This window comes from Canis lupus, chromosome 9 (assembly GCF_011100685.1).
Source record: "Canis lupus familiaris isolate Mischka breed German Shepherd chromosome 9, alternate assembly UU_Cfam_GSD_1.0, whole genome shotgun sequence".
NCBI lineage: Eukaryota > Metazoa > Chordata > Mammalia > Carnivora > Canidae > Canis > Canis lupus.
Window position 1 is genome coordinate 59,408,550 of NC_049230.1, and position 18,537 is coordinate 59,427,086.

The window sequence follows — 18,537 nt, forward strand, 5'->3', positions numbered from 1 at the left end:
TTTCAGGAAGTATCATGATCTCTGACCACACCTGATATTTTGCCTCCTCCTCACCTACCCCACCCCAAGAAAAAGTGGCAATTTGGAACATCCATGGTTTATTACGTTTTTTCCTTTGAGGAGAAAAAGTGGCCTTTGTCTTGTGGGGTTATAACTCGGCCATATGGACCATTTGAAAGTCTATCCATGGAAGGAAGAGGTGTAGGGTGTTAATGAAAGTTCATCATCCTAGGGGTATTTCTGGCTCCTAGAACCTCCTGGTCTTAGGAAGGCCATACATTAAGAAGTATTCATCTGACTCCCATATGTGTCTAGCACTGCTGGTAATGTGATAAAAAGATGAATAAGGTGGGGCACCTGGATGGCTCAGTCAATTGAGTGTCCAGCTCAGGTCATGATCTCAAGGTCAAGGGATCAAGCCCTGTGTCGGGTCTGTGCTCAGCAGGGAATCTGTTCAAGATTCTTTCTCTCCCTGTGCTCCTCACCCCACTCTCATGTGCTCACTCGCTCTCTCTCTCTCTCTCTTTCAAGAAATAAATCCTTTAAAAAAAAAAGAGAGAGATGAATAAAGCTCAACCCCTTGTCCTGGAGCTCCTCAAGTCCTGTGACGGACAGACATTTAAAACAAAAAAATGCATTTGCAACCATGTGGATGGAACTAGAGGGTATTATGCTAAGCGAAATAAGTCATTTAGAGAAAGACAGTTATCATAGGATTACACTCATGCGGAATTTAAGAAACAAAACAGAGGAGCATAGGGGAAGGGAGGGAAAAAAAATAAGAAATCAGAGAGGGAGATAAACCCTAAGAGACTCTTAACTATAGGAAACAAACTGAGGGTTGCTGGAGGAGGGCGAGTGGGGAGGGATGGGGTAACTGTGTGATGGGCATTAAGGAGGGTACATGATGTAATAAGCACTGGGTATGTATATAATAGAACTGATGAATCACTGAATTCTACCTCTGAAACTAATAATACGCTGTATGTTAATTGAATTAAGTAAAATAAAAGATTTTAAAAATGAACAAGACAATACTGGATTGGAACAGATGGATGTATAAGAGAAGTATAGAAAAAGGAAGCCCTAAGCCTTCTCCGAAGGGAAGGTACCATACAAGGCTGATCTTGAAAGATAAATAGGACTTTGCTGAAAAGTTAGGAGGTCACCTGGGCCTCTGTGCAGAGGCTAGGAAATGAGGTGCTTGGATTGCGTGTCCCTAAGAGGGAGGAGCTGGCTTAATGATCCATCTAGGACCAAACTGGAATAGAATTCTTAGCTGCACTCTTGAGGGTATGTTCCGTAACTGTGAGCCACCTTTGACCAACACTCCGCAGAGGCTATGGAAAAATCTTGAACTCAGTATCAGGGCTCCTGGATTCTAGTCCTAAATTTATTCCCTAAAAGCCATGTAAATCCCCCAAAAGTCATCTGGTATAGTTTTCTCACCTATGAAATCAAGCTAGCACCAACTCTACCAGCACCATGATGGAGCAGGTAAAATTTAAGCGGATGCAGCTGTTTTGTATGCCCAGGCTCCCTTGGCTGCCGGTGACTGTCAGAATCAAGAGTTAAACTCAAGTCAGGCTAACTTTGGGCCTATATGCCACGCTGCTGAAGGTTCCTTTGGAGGGCCAGTATAAAGAGTCGGGATTATTAGCTAAATGGGAAGCTCTGCGGGACCCAGCCTCATCTTTGGAACCTCCTTTAACAATACAAAGTGACATGAAAATTCCTGCCACTGAAGCAGCCACCAGTCAACAGACTCTCTGCTTTAGCCATTCAAACACACCCTGCCGCTCTACCAGGAAATGTGAGGAGCCTCTGACCACCTGCCTAGTTCTGTGTCCCCAGGATGTAGCACCCCTGGTGGAGGGCATTTCCCCAGAAACCATGGCAGACTGTTCTTAGAGTTCTAGAGACAAATCAGCACCTCCCTTCCCCCAAAGATGTCTGCTTTTATCCAAACTAGAGAGCCACGAGCTGTTCGTGAGGTGTGGTGGTACAAGCCATCACCCTCTGGTCTCCTAGCCTCCACTCTTTTGTCTCCATCGTTCACACCCTGTCCACTCTCACCTATAACTCAGCTCCTCATCCCCCGACAGCACTTCTCAGATGCCTCCAAGGCAGAGTGTCCGACTTCCGGCTTTGATCCTCAGAAATCAGATCTTTGACCAAACTTAATTTCTTTACGTGTGCATACCTCAGTTAGAAACACCAGACCAGATGGTATAGTTTGGGGCACAGGTTATGATTACTCATCTCTGTTTCCTAGCTTCTGGCCTATGATGGGCACTCCAGGAAACTCTCGGATGAAGGAGTGTCTGGAACGTGAGAGAGTTGCTGGTGTGAGGGCACCCCTCCCTGGGTAACCACCATGTGCCATAATGGCAGTTCCCAGCCCTCAGTTTTCATTTTGACCAGTGAGTCACCTCTCCTCTTATACTCTTGACATCCTGAATGATCACTATGACAAGAGGAACCTGTTTTAAATAGAGTAGCAGGGAATGGATGCGTGAATAAACTGCATCCCCCACCACCCATGGCCCACAGCTGTGGGATGGGGATGGGGATAACGAGGCCTGCTCTGCCTTCCTTGAGGCTTGAACATCACTGCATCGGGAATATGAGCTTCTTGAGGGCAAGGCAGTGCCTTAGTCACTAAGGCACATGCTGGACGCATCACCCAGTGCATGAGAGAGCAGTGCAGGGGAGTGGGGCCAGCTCTTGTGATTGGCCTGGGGATCACGAGCCTGCCTGGGAAGGATGCTCTGCTCACCCAAACCCTGTCACAGAAGCTTGAATATGTTTGCTGTCTCATCAGGGGTTCCTCAGGTGAGAGCCACATGTGCCGTTATTACCAAGGAGCCTCACCGGGTGAGCTCAGAAGCCCCTGCTTTCTTCTTTGAATTGTATTTGCTAATTTCTCCATAGGAAACACAGCCCTGCCAAGACCTGTTTCCTTCCTATTACCTGGTTGGCATTTTTCTAATGGTTTCCTTCCTAATGATCCTCCAACAAAGAGACGATGGCGGAGGGTAATGCATCACTCCTGCCTCTCACTCCCTGGTCATTCTTGCTAACAGGCTTAGCTGTGCTTCGCAGTCATTATCACATGTCGCACTGTCTTTGGGATGCAGAGATGATTTGCTAACTCCATAATGCTTCATTTTTACTAAAATGAAGGCAGGACAAAAAAAGAAAAAAAAAAGATTCTTATAACAAAAAAGTGTACACTTACTCCTGACCAATCTGATCTTAAAACCCTCCTGTGTCCCCTAGTCCACACAGGATAGCTTCTTCACTGCTTGGCCGGGCATCCAAGATCTTCATGATCTGGTCAGTGATCTCTTTTCACTCCACAGACTCTTGCCGTCACCACCGCCACCCCGTCCCCTGTGGAGACGCTTGTTCCCAAGGGCCCCAGCCATTCCACTCTGTGTTACTGCTCACCTCTCTGCCCGAGATGCTCTCTGGGGTCCACAGCTCCAGGCTTTCAAAGCTCAGTACAAGTGCCACCACCCCCTGTGTTCATCTGTGTCACTTTTCCTGATGACCCAGCTGGGATCAACACCTTCTTTCTGGCCTCCTATATACCCAGGCAAGCCTCTACCTACCATCCAAGCCCTACATTGCCCTTATTCATGTGCCAGTCTCTCCTGGGAGGTCGCCAGCTCCTCAGTGACAGGAGCCCCATCAAAGTCCTTGGTAGCCTCTGGTGTCCAGCAAGAGCCTGACACACAGGGAACCCTATTAACCTCTGGAAAAAGAAAGGAAGTCCTTCCCCAAGAGGCCTTCCAGGCTCCCCAGGTGAGATTTGTCTCTATCTTCCTCAGCTACTCCAAAGGAGCCCCTTGGAAGCCCTCTATTTTTTACCAGCTTTCTTTATAGTAGTTTCATTCTCTATGTGAAGTATACCCTCTCCCACTAGGTTGTGAGATCCAGTACCCAGGTCAGAGAGAGAGCTACCTGGCTCAAAAGCAAGCTCCCCCAAATCTGGGGCCATAGAGGAACAGGTTGAGGGATGGGGTAGGAGATAAGGAGTAAAGTCTGGAACATGTCATTGTTGAGGTGTTCATGGCATATTCAAGTAGAGATGAATGATGGATCGTGACACATTCAAAGCAGAACTCTGGCTTCCCAGGATCTTTGATGGGCCATAGGCCCCACTAGCCTTGGAATCCATAAGGGCAAGTGGAAGTGTTCTTTTTCCATTAGATGGCAAGAGGAGCACTCACACAGAGTCTTCAGTGGGGAGGGCCTCAAAGACCCTTCTTCTTTTGTTTTTTGTTTTTTTTAAGATTTTATTTATTTATTCTTGAGAGATAGAGAGAGGCAGAAACATAGGCAGAGGGAGAAACAGGCTCCCTGTGAGGAGCCTGATGGGGGGCTTGGGATCATGACCTGAGCCAAAGGCAAGTGCTCAACCACTGAGCCACCCAGGTGCCCTGTCAAAGACCCTTCATATAGTGCTTTCTGCTCACTCTAATCATCTGAGAGCCAGCAAGTTGAGAACATGACCTGGGGGAATGTTCGCTGCAGACACTCACTTACAAGCTCATGGAGGGCTGAAACTGTACAAGATAAAACCATACGGTCCCTATTTCTCACAACCAGAATTACACAGGCAGCCGGTGAGGGTTGGCCACAATAGATCTGTCTCCTCCCGAGAAGACTACTCGAAGGAGAAAACAGCTTTGGATGTATATGTTCTGGTTTGTCGGCAAGGCCCTTCTTTTACTTCGTGGTCCTATTCGTGTCTCCAAGCCTTGACTCTCAGAGTTGATAAAGAACTTTGATGCATAAATCCTCTCTTCTAGACCAGCTGGCTGCTGTGCACACACCTCTGATGTCAGGGAAATTCACTCTCAAAAGAGCCAAAATTTTACTACAGTTTTCATCCACTCGTCCTAGTTTTATGCTAGGTAGTCACATAATGCTAGTACCGTTTGTGATTTTTCTGTCAGTTCTAGAAGAACACAGTCCTCTTGCACTGAGCCTTCTCATCCCCATCCTTCAGCTAGCCTTTGGAGGGCTGCCATTTGTCATGGTCTCTCCTCAGATGTCTAAAACACGATATTCCGGATGTTTTGTGGTGAGAACAGAACTTAGTGGACCTGCCTCCCCCACTTACTTTAGCTGCATGATGTCCGATAGAGTGGACCCTGGCTTTTTGTGGCCTCTGAACACTTGAAATATGGCTAGTCCGGGTGGAGATGTGCTGTAAGGGTAAAATATACACCAGATTTTTAAGACTTAGTATGAGTAAAAGAATATAAAACTCAATAATTTCCTGTATAGATCACAGGTTAAAATTGTGATTTTTTAATACATTGGGTAAAATATAACGCATTAAATTTCTCATGTTTCTCTTTACTTTTCTTTTTTTAATTTTTATTTATTTATGATAGTCACACACAGAGAGAGAGGCAGAGACATAGGCAGAGGGAGAAGCAGGCTCCATGCAGGGAGCCCGACGTGGGATTCGATCCCGGGTCTCCAGGATCGTGCCCTGGGCCAAAGGCAGGCGCCAAACCGCTGCGCCACCCAGGGATCCCTCTCTTTACTTTTCAAATGCGCAACTAGTAAACTTAAAATTACATGTGACTCGCATAATTGTTCTGCTTTGGATTCTAATGCACTTGAATGCAGGCTGCAATATTCTACCTCTGTGAACGTAGCGGGTTGCATTATTCCTTTTTTGAACTGTATCACACTGTCGGCCATGGCTAAACATGTACTGAACACAAAGTTTTGCCTCTTTTACACCTACCATATAAATTGCTTTTAAAACACGTCAGCCTTGACTAGTACATCTAGAGTTGATTTTTTTGAACTTAAGTGTAGGGAATTCACATTTGTCCCAAATACATCTCGACTTGTTGGTTTCAGCCCATTGTTCCAGTCTCCTGAGAAATCTTTTTTTTTTTGGGGGGGGGGGGGTTAATCCTTGCTGTCACCAGCTCCTTCACAGATCTGATCAGCATTTTCTCCGTTTCTCTTTTTTTTTTTTTTTTTTCATTTTCCCTGTTTCTAAGTCACTATTGATGATGTTGGTTGAGATTAGGACAAAATAGAGAGTTCCACGCATGCCAAGCACATTGGCCAGCAGTTTTTGTTTTTTTTTTAATTTTTATTTATTTATGATAGTCACACAGAGAGAGGGAGAGAGAGAGGCACAGACATAGGCAGAGGGAGAAGCAGGCTCCATGCACTGGGAGCCCGACGTGGGATTCGATCCTGGGTCTCCAGGATTGCACCCTGGGCCAAAGGCAGGCGCTAAACTGCTGTGCCACCCAGGGATCCTAGCCAGGATCCCTGTTTTAAACGACAGCTACAAACCCATTATTCAGCTGTGGTTGTTCAGCCCATGTTTTTCCATTTTGCCCAAATGGAGACAGAGCCTTTCCCCATGTCTCACTAACACCAGCTTGTGTTGTATGGAAAGTAGCCTCCTCTTTTCCTACCCAGCCTTACCCCCAAGCTGACTTGCCACTGAAACAAACACAAAATAAGGTGTGACTTCTGGTTTTGGATACCAAATGAAGGAACTCATTTTCATGAAAGTGTTAACGACTGGTAAGGTCTGTTCAACTTTGTATTAAAAATCTATATGTGTGTGTGTGTGTGTGTGTGTATACACACACATATATATATACTCATCTGCCAGCACAGCAGTGGGTATACAATGGGCTATGCTCCCATACCTGGGGCCTTTGGTATCTCAGGCAGATGGAGAACTTTATTTGGAGTTCATGCCACTAAGGCAGAGTCAAAAGGGAAGTCATAGCTGAGGAGGGATGTGGGCCTTGTCCAGGCCACTCAAGTCTTTCCTATAGTTGGTGATGAAGACACAGTCAATGTGTTCGACCCAGTGCCAGGATCCATACATGGGAGCATCTCCTTTGTATACCCACTGCTGTGCTGGCAGTTGAGTGTATACTACTGCCCACACTCTCTCTTCATCTCCTTATAATTTTTGGAACTAGGAATTGAACCTCTGACTTGAGATCACACGCTTCTGCCATGACCTTCATCTGTGGTCGCAAACCCAGTCCCCTCCTTTCTAGCTCTAGGTGTGTGTAGATTGGGTTCTCTAATACAGCTGCATGTACAGAGGGTGTGTGTGTGTGTGTGTGTGTGTGTGTGTGTGTGTGGCAGAGGGAACAGAAAGATATTGTCTCAGCTGGCAGAGGGCAGAGGGAAAATCATTTTCCCCTTTCTACCTTTGATGCCTTGAGATAGGAAATGTTTTGAGTGTGGGAGGCCAGAGGGGAGCATTTGCAGACCTCCTGCCTGGCAGGATTGTAAGCATGAGCTGCTTTTCCTGGGTAGCTCGGCAGGCCCTTTCTCCCTTTCTTTGGGGTTGAGAGAAGAAGGCAGGCACCACACGAAGGTGCCTGTTTTCCGGGGCACTGCATGAGAGATAACTCACTTTATTTCCAGTTTATGAAGCATCCCTCCCCATCCCACCCCACCCTCCCCCACCAAGAGGATAGAGCTTACTTTGTGTAGTGTTAACATCTTGCTGTAATACTGCCTCTTTAAGAGAACTACGTCCTCTGCTTTACAGATTTTGAGGTTCCTGCCAAGAGGGTCACTAGCCTAGCCCCATCAGGTGGCTGGGCCTCTCGAGGACCACGGGGAGGGTCTCTTGCAAAATTGAAACTGCAGCAGGTGGAGATGATTCCTGGGCCACAAAATTAGTAGAGGATGTAGAGCCTTGTGGATATCCTGCCCATCAGGAAGAGAATGATTTCTTGAGTCAGACCAAACCATTCTGGTCCACTCTTCAAACTGCTGCAAACCAGACTCCTTCGTTGGGGTCTGTCTCACAGGATGTGGTGTCCTTTGCATTTAGAATTAGCTGGATGTAATGAATTCGGGGTTTTACATATTTATTACCATTGTCCGTGCTCCCTCTGGTCTTGTAACCACTTCTACTATCCAGCCTGACTCCCTCCAGGGAGAACAAGAGGGAGGCTCAGAGGTGCTGGCAGTCATGGAGGCAGCTGGGGGAGGGGAAGCGCACCTTCGAGTAGAACAAACAGGGTTCAAATCATGACTCCAGCATCCATTTATCTCCTCCAGCAAAAATTCATTGCAACCCTGCCCCTGGCGAAGCCCTGTGCTGTTGGATAGAGTGTGGAGATAAATGAAAACCAGTCTCTGCCCTGAGACTTGTATCATGGTCGAGGGCCACCTGTAGCCAATGGGAAGGATGCCTGTGGTAACTGCTGGACAAAGGCTTTCATTCATCTGGGAGCGTGCCCCTTCCCCGCTCTGTGTGTGCACGTGAGCTCTCTCTTTCTCTCCCTCTCTTTCAAAGAAATAAAATCTGAAAAAGAGAAAGCAACTTCTTTAACCCTCTTCAAGTCTCAGTGTCTTCATCTGTAAAAAGGGGTTGGAATCCATCCATTAAAATATAAAGCCTACTGGGGTGCCTGGGGGTCTCAGTCGGTTAAGCCTCTGCCTTCAGCTCAGGTCATGATCCCAGAGTTCTGGGGTCAAGCCCCACATTGGGATCCCTGCTCAGGAAGGAGTCTGCTTCTCCCTCTCACTCTCCCACTGTGCTTTCCCTCTCTCTCTCTCTCTCTCTCTCTCAAATAAATAAAATCTTAAAAAAAAAAAATAAGAAACAACCATAAAGCCTGCAGACATATCAGCATCCCCTTTCAGAGTGCTTCATACTGTTCAGTGGGGCAGATCTTTGGTTCCCCTTCCCCCCTTTACCCCAAATATTTTAAAGCTTTTGATTTTATAGAACATCATATATGTTTTGTTTTTGTGATTTCATTGTTCAGACCAAAAAAATGGTGAAAAGCATCATAAGTGATCTCCGAAAAAAACCTTTGAGGATGATGGGCCAGAAACTGTCCACAGGACAAGTGCATCCAGGAGAGACATTTGGGGGCCAGAGGCATTGATCTGAAGGCAGCCTTGGGTCCTGCGATGTCTTTATTTGCTTCATATCAAGAACTATGACTCTGACTCATAACTAAAAGGAGAGGGAGAAATGAGTATGGAGACTGTTCTAGTTCAGACAGTAGCAGCTGTAATACTGGGGAGGGAAAAAAAACAACCAGCCCGGCAAGCTGAAATGTCCCTAGACTTGGTAAAACTCTGGCTTGGCCTCTCTTGGTTATAGATGGTAGAAGTCCAACTTGGGCAGAAAAGGCAGGAGGGAGTATTACTTGGCTCATATAATTGAGAAATCCAAGGCTTCTCTTGCTACAGGCAGGACTGGATTCAGGAGCTCAAGTGATGTTGGCTAGGCTCTCACTGACTACTGTTTGGCTTTTCTTTTCTTTGCCTGTCAGTTATTATTTTCAAACATTGTCTTGCTTTCTGATAGAGGCCTACTGGTCTCTGTGATCCTTAGAGCTTGAAGTGAGGCATGCACATTCTTAGGAGACTGCCTGGCCTAAGCTTGGCCACATCTGCCACCCCTGCCCCAAACCAATCACTGTGACCAAAGGATGAGGTCCTCCAGTTGGTAAAATCGGGGTCACCTGCACCCCTATTGACTGGGTGCAGGTTAGCAAGATCCGCCCCAGTGGGAAAAAGGGGATTTTGCTACTTTCCATCCGCATTGGAATGGAAGAGACAAATGTGAGAACCAGTAATCCCACAGATAGTAGGTCAGTGGTAGGGCGGGGGGACTACAGAAGATTGGGGGATCATGAGGGTTATCGTGGAGGGCTTCCCCACGGTGCTCAGGCTGGGAGCTGAGGCTCTAAGGACAAGAGGACATCACCAGCAAACTGGCCCTCAGGGTTTGTTGGCTGGACACTTGCGGCTCTGTAGTAGTAAGTAACGTTCTGGGAGCTCCTGTTGGACATGGCTGCAAGTACAGACCAAAGGGGTGTGCTCGGGGGAGTGGGTCTCATGGGGGAGACAAGTTGCCAAGCTGCTTCCTTCCCTGCCTTCTAGCAGTCTCTGAGGGCATGTTGCTGAGATGGAAGGCCTCCTGGGCAGGCTGGTGGCGGGGCCCACAGCCACGGTGAGTGGACTCTGAACACAGGGCACACACTCCCTGGCACCAGCATCTGAGAGCCCGTCTTCCAGGGACAAGTCTCTCTGCTCAGTGCCTTTGCCCAAGGAGACCCTGCCCTTTGGCTAACTCAAGCCCAATGTGGGGGCCATACTGAAATTATTTTCCCCGTCCTCTGATAATCCATCCCTTTCTTCTTTTATCAAGATTTTTTTTTTTTTTTAGATTTTATTTATTCATGAGAGACACAGAGAGAGAGGCAGAGACACAGGCAGAGAGAGAAGCAGGCTCCCTGCAAGGAGCCTGATGTGGGACTCGATCCCAGGACCCCGGGATCACAACCTGAGCCAAAGACAGAAGCTCAACCACTGAGCCACCCAGGTACTCCTTTTTACCAATATTTTAAACACATGATTATTATAATGAACTACTTTTACAAGTGGCTTATTTTTTTTAATGCTGTTGAGCCATGATTTTAATATGTTTCTTTAACAGATGAGGAAATTAGGGCTCAGTTGTGATTTGACCAAAGCCCCAGAGCTGAGAAAAGCGGTGGTGCCAAAATCCGTTCATCTCATCTCTTCTCTTCTCACCACCCTCCACGCATCCAGTGTTGAGGAAACCTTGGGATGCCTGTCACTGAGGATCCCGGGGGGAGACCACGGGTCACTAAGCTCACAGGCCAAGGAGAAGATAGATCCAGAGAGAGAAATCTGCCCAGTGCTAGCTAAAGATTAGTGGTGGCTAGAAAATCTGGAAACGTAGGCACAAGAGTTTTCTCTTCCACATGTGGACGCCAGAAGGAAATTCTTTGATCCATTCCTTACGTCCAGGAAAGCTTGTTGTAAAACCCAATGCACAGCTTCCCAGTACATGCTCCTCAAAGATGAACGCTAAGAGGAAAGCATCTTCTTGGATGGTCTGGCTCCTTTCCCTGGAAGCTGACCCTGTGCTGTGTGTGTGTGTGTGTCTGTGCGCCTGTGTGTGTGTATGGTGTCTCCTGGCAGAGCGTGGCAGGGGGAGAGATAAGGCCCTTCAGCCTCCCCAAAGCCTGTGGTCAGGTACTCAGGTGTGGGAGCCCTGCTCACAGCCCCCTGAGCCTGATCTGCTTGTGTTCAGTGGAGATTACAGAGCTTAATGATTAGCTCCTCCAAGCTGCAGCTGATGCCAGCCTCTACCCCCTTTACACCTAATTAGTCTCATTAATGAGCTCCTCTGCTCTCCATAGAGAGAGTTGCCTCTTTGGAATAAGAGGCAAAAATACCTTGCCCAGGTAGATTGCTGAGGCCTTTAATTATTGCCCACACCTGCTAAGCCTTGTGACTCACACCCAGTGATGGTGCTGAGCTGAAATAGGGCTTGTTTATAAGCACGAGCAGATTTTAACTCTTTCAACACCAAAAAGGCTTTTGTGTTAAAGAGACACATTTCCCCAAGACTTCACACCTGCTCATTTCAAGTATGCCAGGCTCCATGGCTCACATGGGTCATCCTGAGGTGGCCGAGGCACAGCATCTGCCCTCAGGGAGCTCATAGTCTAGGTGGAGTGATGGGCAGGAAACGGCATAGACAATTAATGGCCACCACCTCCCATATCTCTACCACGGGTCTCTTGTAATCCCCAAAAATAAAACTTGGAAGCAGCCTTACTGTGTTACTACCTCTGTGTTATAGAAGAGGAGACTGGAAGCAGAGAGGTGATGTCACCCACCCCAGGTACCCATAGGTGGGAAGAGTATGAAACTGAGTAGAACCAGCTGTTCTGGCCTCTATGGCCAGCGTACTCGCCTTTCTTGCCCAGGGCCTCCCTTTCATGCCACACGGTGCAGTGAGGGCCATGGTGGAAGACTGGGCAGGAGCCACCAGGCAGATGGATGACATGAGCAAGGACCATCCAGGCAGAAAGAATTGAGCAAGACTCAGAAGTGAGAGCATGGCCTGTGCATTCATAGCCCTGCAAGCCCCTAGTCTGGCCTGAGTCAAGGAGGGGCTGGCTAAGGGGCAGTGGAGCAGGAAGGGTAGACAGGGACCACAGCAGGAGGCCCTGATATGTGGGGCAGACACTTTGGACTTCCTCCCCAGTACCCTGTACCATCCCCTTTATATGTTCTCTAGAACCTAGCATAGCTTTTTTGTTTTTGTTTTTTTTTTTAAGATTTTATGTATTTATTCACGAGAGGCACAGAGAGAGGCAGAGACACAGGCCGAGGGAGAAGCAGGCTCCATGCAGGGAGCCCGATGTGGGACTCAATCCTGGGACTCCAGGATCTTGCCCTGGGCAGAAGACAGGTGCTGAACTGCTGAGCCACCCAGGCATCCCCCAATCCAGCATAGCATTTATTTATTTATTTATTTATTTATTTATTTATTTATTTATTTATTTATTTATTTATTATTTTTCAGCACAGCTTTTAAAGTAGGTTTTCGCTCAATGTTGGTGAACAGAGACACACCCACCCTGAAGGCAGGACAACCACTGAAAGATTTAAGGCAGCAGAGGGACAGTGCTGGAGGAATCCACGGGTGGGTCTCTCCATTCATGCTCTGATGGATCAGAGGACCCCGGGATTTGAGGGACAAGTTCTCACCACAGCCCTTTGCCTCCACATGAGAGAGTTGCTCTAGGCTGCCCAACCCTATGCGGCCAGGATGGGATTCAAACCCAGCTCCATCTGTCTGCAGAGCCCAGGCTCTCTGCCTCTCCCGTGTGCGCTGCTAGATGGAGGCTTACTAACTGGCTGGGAACACAGAGAGTCTCCTGGCGTGGGCTCCTTGGATACTGAATAAGGAAATTTTCAGGATAGGCATGCAGGCCTCCCAAAAGCCAGAGCAGCCAACTCAACAGACCCAAGTCACTCTGACCAATTTAGACGAACTTCAAAATGAATAAATATAACATTTAACAGCTTACATTCGATGACCACATTTACTAGGAGACACTACCAGTTTGCTATATAATCCTGAGAGAGAATGCATCCTTAAAAAAAAAAAAAACAACAAAACAAAACCCAAGACATGTCTCAAGGACAACAGTGACAGCTCCCAACTACTGAGCCTCTCTTACATGCCTGGCCCTGAGTCAGATTCATGTAAAATCTGTCCCCAAGAGATAAATAAAATAAAATCTGTCCCTCATGACAACTCTGTGAGGTAGGTTGTATTATCCCCATTTTACAAATGACAGACTGAGGCTGGGGGAGTTAAAAAACCCCACAATCACGTGGAGAGTGAGCGACAGAAATTCTCAGCTCAGCCTGTCCTGCTCCAGAGCCTGAGCCACCCAGAACACACTCCCCCTCAGCCATCTAGAATGTGACACCAGTCAACACTGGGTGTTTCCATCATGACAAATGGAATGCAGGACAGACTCTAGCCAATTGAGTATGCAAGCACTGGGTCAGCTAAGAGCTGGGGAACCTGGCAGCACCCCCAAGCCTGGGCTGAGAATCCTGTGCTTTTTTAGACAGAGATGGTCTGCACACAGAGGCAAGCATGCAAGGCACGTGCTTTACTCTGCTTGGAAGGTGTTTCCTGGGTCCTCGGAGGCTGCCCTGGGGGGTCATCAGGCAGCCAGGTGGAAGAGCAGAGCTGCTAACCTTGGCATGGCTCACTAGACCCTGGTTCGTATACGTGCCAGGGCCTGGAGCACTTTCTGTGTGCCAGGCCCTGCTCCCAGGGTTGGAGATCGAGCAGTAGGCAAGACACAGTCCCTACTCAGGGCCTCTGCTGGACTCTTAGGAAAGAAGGGCCCTGGGGAGTCCCACCTGCTCCCATCTGCCTCCCCAGGGCACTCTGCTTGGTCGGGGGATGGTCAGCCTGCCACATCTAGGCCATGGCAGCCCGTATCTACTCTTCCCTCCTAAAATAGCTCTTGAATCCCTCCCTTTCCACTCCTGTCCCCTCACTTCCATCATCCCTCACCTTCATTCCCCTGGCACCTCGGTGGGCATCCTGCCCCCCTGTGCCTCTTTGACAGACACATTCTGGAAGCCAGAATGATCCAAAGTGCAAATACCTACCCCTTCCTCTTTGTCCCCAAGCTTTGGGGCTTCCCCATTGCTTGAAAACATCTTGGCCTAAGAGGGCCTGCATGATCTGGGCCCAGCCTTCCTCCCACCCTTGACTCACACCCATGCCCCATTGCTCTCTGTATTCCAGCCAGTTTGGCATTCTCTTCGTTCCTTTGCCCTCCTCCATCCCACCGAGGCCAGGAGAGCTCCTGCTTACCTTTCTCTGTCGGCACACCTGTCACTCGCCAGGAGGTCTTTGTGCTGCCTCCCAGCCAGACCAGATCTTAGCACTCTGTGGTATGCTCTGCCAGCAGCAGGAACTTCTTTAAAGCTGTTCTCCTGGGGGATCCCTGGGTGGCTCAGCGGTTTGGCGCCTGCCTTTGGCCCAGGGCGTGATACTGGAGTCCCGGGATCAAGTCCCACATCGGGCTCCCTGCGTGGAGCCTGCTTCTCCCTCTGCCTGTGTCTCTGCCTCTCTCTCTCTGTGTGTCTTTCATGAATGAATAAATCAATAAAATCTTTAAAAAAATAAAATAATAAAGTAAAGCTGTTCTCCCTGGTGGGATACAATGTGAGGCTGCTTGACTCCCCTCCGGTAGCTGCCAGGATAGCCCAGCAGGATCCCAGCCATTACTGGCTGAATTGATGAATGAAAGGCAGGGACCACCCCTCCTTGCCAACTTGGGAGAAGCTTCTTGAAGGCAAAGTCCTTTGAGTTGGGGCCTGAAGGATGAGTACGCATTTGTCAAGACTGAAAGAGCGACCTACAATGTGTATAATGGTCGTGTTCAACAAGAAAACACACATGCCGACTTACTACCACACGCCCGTGCTTCCTGTCCCCACAGCAACCACCATGAGGTTGGTAGCATCAGCTCCAGTTTCTCAGGGAGGTAGCCAGGCTCACACTGGCCCAAGCTCCTGTGGCTCCCAGGTGCAAGAGCCAGGACACAGGGGCCTGCTGCTCTGGCTCAGCAGGGGCACAGAATCCGCCACAGAAGAGAGGTGTGTTCAAAACCTCTGGAGCCGAGGGCGGGGGTCCACTCCCAAGGCTTTGCTGAGGTGAGACCCACTCTCCTAAAAGCTAACGATGCTCTTATCGGGGACAAAGAAGCGTAATCAGATTCAGTGCAAGTGCTCCTCCTCCAAGAGGCCTTCCTTGATCACCCGACATATGGCAAATAGCAGGAACAGTGAGGCCTCCCACACTGTCTTAGTCACTCACTGGTGGCAGCGTGGCTGGTCGAACCTGACCTACCGTTTCCTCTTTCGGGTTTCTTCGTCAGAACTTCATTGTCGTGACCTTTTTAGTGGGGATAACGGCATCTCGCGGGCAAAGGCTGAATGAGTGAAACCATCTTGCGCAGCACCTGGCGCAGGTGGGCACTCGCCTCCTGTTGCTTGGGCTTCCCCCCCATCGCATCCCCCCACCGCATCCTCCCCGTTGCCGCCGACTCCGCACATCCTCACTGCTCCTATGGTTTTCTAGGGGCTGCCTTCCTGCCCTCACCAGCTCCGCCAACTCCTAGCTGCTGTTTGGCTCACCCATGCATATTTTACCCTCTAATTTTTCCTCCTGAATCAGCCTCTGCAGATCCTAATCACCTCGCTTTCTCTTCTCTGAATTCCCTCCAATTTGGAGATTCAAAAGAGGCGCTTCTCTGCATGAACATGCTGTGATTCAATTTGAAAATAAATTTCTCCTGGCAGCAGGCATCTCTCTGAAAAGTGACATTTAAGACTGACAGTGGACAAGATTGTAAACAGGTTTCCAATAAGAAAAAAGTCCGTGTTAAGTGCATTCTATGAATTTTTTTGAACAATGTGTGCGTGTGTGTGCACACGTCTATAATTACTGCCTTGCTGTGACACCGTCTGTTTCAGGAATTCTGGGATAGTGCAGGTCTGTTTCGAACTATCTTGGTTTTCTTTTACTTCTCAGAAACCCACTTAGTTTCGTGAGACTCACTCCCCTGCAGTACTGTAGGTGCTTATGGTTCCTCCAGTCACTCAGCACGGCTGCCGCGTGTGGGGCCTGTGCTCAGTACGGTACTGCGGACTGACGAGACCATCCATCCTCGTCTGTGAGGAGCTCACATCCTCAAGGGGGAGGTCAGTCTGATGTAATGTGGTGGAGGTAGGTTTGGGTTTCATGGGAGCCCAGAGGGAGTTCCGTAGAGGGGAGCCTGTGGTGACAAGGATGGCTTCCCAGAGGCCATGACGCCTGGGCTTTATCTGGTAAGATGAGTGGGGCATAGCCTGGTGACAGAGGAAGGGACATTCCAGGCAAAGGGAGCAGCAGGGAGGTCTGAACCAGTGCTCTGTATGGGAAGCTGTGGGCACTGTACAGTGACTCAGACGTCTGGCTTGTGGGGAAAGTATTAGAGAGCATGACTGGAAACGGGAGATGGGGGGCTTCGGGGGGCTCACAGGCCAACCGAGAGCCTCGGAACCCCCGCAAAGGCAGCAAGGGGTAGTGCGGTGCTTTAAACATGAGTGATGCGATCAGATGGTCAGACTGACCCTTTGGAAAGATCCCTTGGGGGTGATGCTACAGTGACATCGGGTGGAGAAAGCCTAGAAGCAGAGCCCCGAGGGAGCTGAGGAAACCCCTAACTGACCAGGGCAACCTGACAGGGTCAGAGGGAGGGGAAAGAAGGTAGTCCTGCTGCAGAAAATCTCTTCTCTTGCGTTTCTCTTAAAACAACTTTGTTCCTAATACCAAAGTGACCGGCCGGTTTTTGTTGTTGTCGTAGCCTGTGGTGCGGCGTTAGTCTGTCCTGACACAGGGAGTGAACTGCTGGGAAAAGGAATTCAGCTGACACGTGCTTTCGCCACTCATTACTGTTAAATGAATCTCTTTCCAGAGGTTCTTGGAATGTCTTTTGACAGTCCCCCTGGCCAGACCACAAATCACCCTGCAGTTACTTTCTAAAGGAAGCAAGAAGTGGGGGGGCTCCTGGTGTACCACCAGAGCAAGAGGGAGGATCGTTTGGTCCCTGTAGAGAGGGTATTGGCAAGAGGCCTTTGGGGTCCTGGTGGGACAGACAGACCCAGTGAGCAGTGAAAGTCCTGTCGATCCAGTTCTCCTCCAGATGTTCTCTGGGCAGCTTCTGTTTTCTTCCTGCCAGCCTCCACGAGCCCTGGAGGCCTGAGCAGACAGTCTGCCACCAGTCAAACGGGCTGCTAACTACAGGAATTCCAGAGTCATCTCTCAGGGTCATGTGAGGATTAAATGAGGTAATGATCGGGGGAAGCCACCCTAAAAGCTGAAAGGTTTCCCAAGTAAAAAGAATTAAAACTGTTGGTTGCTGGGACTCAGTCTGATGAGGGGCAAGGTGGAAAAGAAGGACTAGAATGAAATTTGGAAATGACCTTGGGGTGCCACTTTTTCAAGTAGCTCCTCTCATCAGGAGCAAATGAGATTTGATGATGGTAGCAACCTTTTGAAAGGTGGCAGGCAAAGGAGTAAAGAATCCAGATCGTGGGCTGAGACCTGCCTGGATGTGAACCCCCACCTACCACCTGTACTCATATGATCGTGGGCAAGCCGCATGACCTTTCAGAGCTTTGCTTTGATATCTGTAAAAAGAGGGTAGGTGTCGAGATGCCTGGGTGGTTCGGCGGTTGAGCGCCTGCCTTTGGCTCAGGGCGTGATCCTGGAGTCCAGGGATCGAGTCCCACGTCGGGCTCCCTGTATGGGGCCTGCTTCTCCCTCTGCCTGTGTCTCTGCCTCTCTCTCTGTCTCTCATGAATAAGTAAATGAAATTTTAAAAGAAAGAGGGTAGATGTCTTCATGTGCTTGGCACATATATATTTATGTGTGCACACATGAGAGAGAGAGAAAGAGAGAGAGGTGACACTGACTCTTATAATTAATATTTACTTAAAACAATCCTTAGTCTCCGCTGGGCGACATTCAACCCACATTAGCTTCTCATACAGGTACAGACACTGAGCCGCAAGGGTCCTCTTTTAGGGGAGAGTCTCTGACTGGTTTAGCCATTACTATCCTGGTGCTTAAACAGTGCCTGGCTCACAGTAGATGCACGATGAATAGCCTGTTTTTCATTTATAACTCACTTTTAATACTTCCCTGTCACTAGATCAGCAATAAATTAGATAACACAATGTCATGTTTGGAGTCCCCTCAAGACTAGTTGATTACAGAACAGCACATCCTGCCACATTTTTTGCCCCTCTGAAGTCTGGTATTTCATGTCCCCTTGTGAGAGTGAACACTCTCATACCTACCACCTGGATTGTACTATTAACATTTTACTATGCTTACTTTGTCACGTAATTATCCATTGGTCATGGCATCTTGTTTTTTAATGCTTTTTTTTTTTTTTTTTTTGGCTGGGTACAGTATACTTTATTGATGGTACATGACAAGGTAGGGCTCCCCAAGCCCCTCCCCTTCCTCGGGGTCTGGGATGTAAATTGGAGGTCAGGAGATTCTCAGTGTGTTGGGGCATTAACTTGGGGCAGGGACTCCCCAGCAGCTGAGGGCCTCTCTCTTTCTCTCCTCCT

General features: G+C 48.6%; 1 protein-coding gene across 15 annotated transcripts in view; it reads left to right on the forward strand.

Moving 5' to 3' along the window:
• DENND1A (DENN domain containing 1A) overlaps positions 1–18,537 on the forward strand; it is a 509,324-nt gene that overhangs the window by 405,596 nt on the left and 85,191 nt on the right. The gene's annotated exons all lie outside the window — the stretch shown is intronic.